Source organism: Chelonoidis abingdonii, chromosome 1 (assembly GCF_003597395.2).
Source record: "Chelonoidis abingdonii isolate Lonesome George chromosome 1, CheloAbing_2.0, whole genome shotgun sequence".
In the NCBI taxonomy this organism is placed as follows: domain Eukaryota; kingdom Metazoa; phylum Chordata; order Testudines; family Testudinidae; genus Chelonoidis; species Chelonoidis abingdonii.
Window position 1 is genome coordinate 107442147 of NC_133769.1, and position 3347 is coordinate 107445493.

The window sequence follows — 3347 nt, forward strand, 5'->3', positions numbered from 1 at the left end:
GCCACTGCGAATCGTCCCAAACCTGCAAAACTATGCGGTCCCACTAGACTGTGCTTGTTTCCCAGGCCCAAAATCGGCGTTCAATGGCTAGAACCTGTCCCATTACCAGCAGGATCTCCAAAGTGCAGGGGCCCGCGTTTTGAGAGAATTCGGTGTCCATGTCCTCATCACTCTCGTCGCCGTGCTGCCGTAGCCGCCACCTCCTCGCCTTGCTTTGCAGGTCCTGGTTCAGCATAGACTGCACGAAAATGCGCAAGGTGTTTACAACGTCCGCGATTGCGTTCTTGATCTGAGCAGGGTCCATGCTTGCTGTGCTATGGCGTTTGCACAGTTCAGCCAGGAAAAAAGGTGCTAAACAGTTGTCTGCTGCTTTCACGGAGGGAGGGGTGAGGCTGTACCCAGAACCACCCTCAATAATGTTTTTTGCCCCATCAGGCACTGGGATCTCAACCCAGAATTCCAAGGGGTGGGGGAGACTGCGGGAACTATGGGATAGCTACGGGATAGCTACCCACAGTGCAACGCTCTGGAAATCGACGCTAGTCTCAGTACATGGACACACACCACTGAATTAATGTGCTTAGTCTGGCTGCGTGCACTCGACTTTGTACAATCTGGTTTACAAAGCCAGTTTATGTAAAATCGGAATAATCCCATAGTGTAGACATACCCTCACAGGAGTAAACTTAAGTATAAGCGCAAGTGTTTTCATAGTAAGTGCCTAGCAGGCACACTATCTGTAGCCTCAGTAGCAGTAATATGTGATTGTCTGTACAAGAATCAGTTATATTACTTTAGATCAAGCAGACACAATAAAACTAAGTATTTTTAGTGCCCTCCTAATTCCTTTGTAGGAAAAATAGATATCCTGCATTTCCTGGGATGCTTTTATTCTTGTATCATGTATTTATTTGCCTTGAGAACCTTTTCAAAACACTTTGTAGTTACCCTGGATAAGAACATAAGAATGGCCATACTGGGTCAGGCCGAAGGTACATCCAGCCCAGTATCCTGTCTTCCGACAGCGGCCAATGCCAGGTGCCCCAGAGGGAATGAACAAAACAGGTAATTATCAAGTGATCCATTCCTTGTTGCGCATTCCAGCTTCTGGCAAACAGAGACCAGGGACACCATCCCTGCCCATGTATGTTTCCCTATTTGTACGAGAAGTCCCATTCTTTGCTGTGTCTGCTCTGAATTTGCCCTCTGACAACATTTAGCTCTGGTGTACAGTAAAGGCCACAGGTTATTGCAGGAAGCTCTAAGTAAGGATTCAGCTAAGTTTAATGAGGAATATAGTGTAAACCTGCAATTTTTTTCAAAATGTAAATGGAGGGTATTCCCATTTCAGAATCTTGTATAAGATAATGTTACTCTCTTCGCTTCGTATAGCCCAGGATAGTCAATCTCTACCAAAGAGAGCTCCACCAACTTTTCCAATCTACTGCTGTGAAAAAAGCAGCCTCTAAAACTTTCTTTAAGGATTTTTTGAAGAAGAATAAACAGGTGGGAGCATCATTACATTTGAAGTTGTCAGGGCTTAGAAATTATAATAACAATGACCTCTACTCTTTCCCTGTCTCTAACATAAACAAACATGCACACAAAGGAATGAACTATTTCTTTTTGAACGTTAGGGAAAACAATATGTACTTTCCTACATTGGGCCAAAGGCCTCTGCACAAACACAATGGTGCTGAACAACACAGAAGATGTATTTCAGGAGGATATTAGCTATACAGTTTTTACTACCTTTCAATTCACTAGAGATAAAATATTACAGAATCCAGCTGTTAAAATTTGAGTGAATCTGGCATTACAGTTTATACACATGATCACATAAATAATACCTTGTTAGAAGAACATTAAGTTTGCAAAACAAAGCACTCAAAATTCAGAAATGCCAGAAGTCAGGTTATTGTGCAACCTCACTGTGCTTGCCTTGTGCATATGCATTTTGTTACAGTCTTTATTTACACAATCACATCCTATTTTTTTCATAAGATCTCTGCCACATTCAGTAAATGGGAAGATACTCAATATTTATTTTTTTCTCCCCCATTCAATATGTGGACACAGGCCTTATTACACACATGCCATGCAAAGCCTGCCCTACATACAAAATTATTAATATACTTTATAGTGTTCATCACTTTAGTTTCTGACTGCTTCACAAATATTAATATATCTTCACAACCCCCTTCTGAAGTGATATAGCATTATCCCTATTATACAGCTGGGGATCTGATGCACAGGAAAGAGAAGTTTGAAATTGCCAAGTGTCCATTCAACTTGAAATACCTAGGGTATAGGCAGCACATAATGGAGGCTGGGGGAGGTTAAACCTCCGCAAATCTCATGCCGCTGCTAGGGTTGCCAACTTTATAATCCGACAAAACTGAACACCCTTGTCCTGCCCTGTACCTTCCCTGCAGCCCTGCTCACTCCATTCCCCACTCCATCCGTCACTTGCTCTCCCCTACCTTAATTCACTCTCACCGGGCTGGGGCAGAGAGATGGGGTGTGGGACGGGGTGAGGGCTCTGGCTGGGGGTGCAGGCTCCAGGGGGGCCAGAAGTGAGGGGTTCAGGATGCTGTAGGGGGCTCTGAATTCAGGAAGAGGGTTGGGGTATGGAAGAGAGTGAGGGCTCTGACTGGGGGTGCAGGGTCTGAGGTGGGGCCAGGGATGAGGAGTTTGGGGTGCAGGAGGGGGCTCAGGGCTGGAGCAGAGTTGAGGTGCAGGAGGGACTGTGGAGTGCAGGCTTTGGGAGGTAATTTGGGGTGCAGGAAGGGGCTCGGCTGGGACAGAGGGTTGGGGGGGAGGAGGGAGTTTGGGTATGGGAGGGTGTTCTGACCTGGGGAAGGGGGTTGGGGTGTCGGAAGAAGTTTGAGGTGAGGCTCTGGCCGGGTGGTGCTTACCTCAGTGGAAGGGCACAGGTCATGTTTTTCACAGTTTGAGGAAGGACATGAGGGCTCAGAGATCACCCACTGGACCTGACTTAAACCTCATTTTATAAGCTATAGATTCTTCCTGTTTGTAAAAACTGGGCAGATAATATTTCTTAGAATGTCTCTGCAGAATTTCTGGCCTGGAGTTACTGAAAATATGAAAAGTGGAGGGGGGAAAATGAATAGCAGATCATTGTAGAAGTTGAAGGAGAAAATACGAAGGACATACAGCTCTTTGTGCCATTCTGGTATAAAGTCTGATGAATGATATCTCTGCTAATTTCAGCTATTTTAGATACCAATTTTTCCAGCTTAGAAAATTAAATGAGGTGTAATACAAAAAATGGGGGAGGGAGAATCTTGATCTATCCAGTAAGTTAGAAAGCAACTATCTGGTAC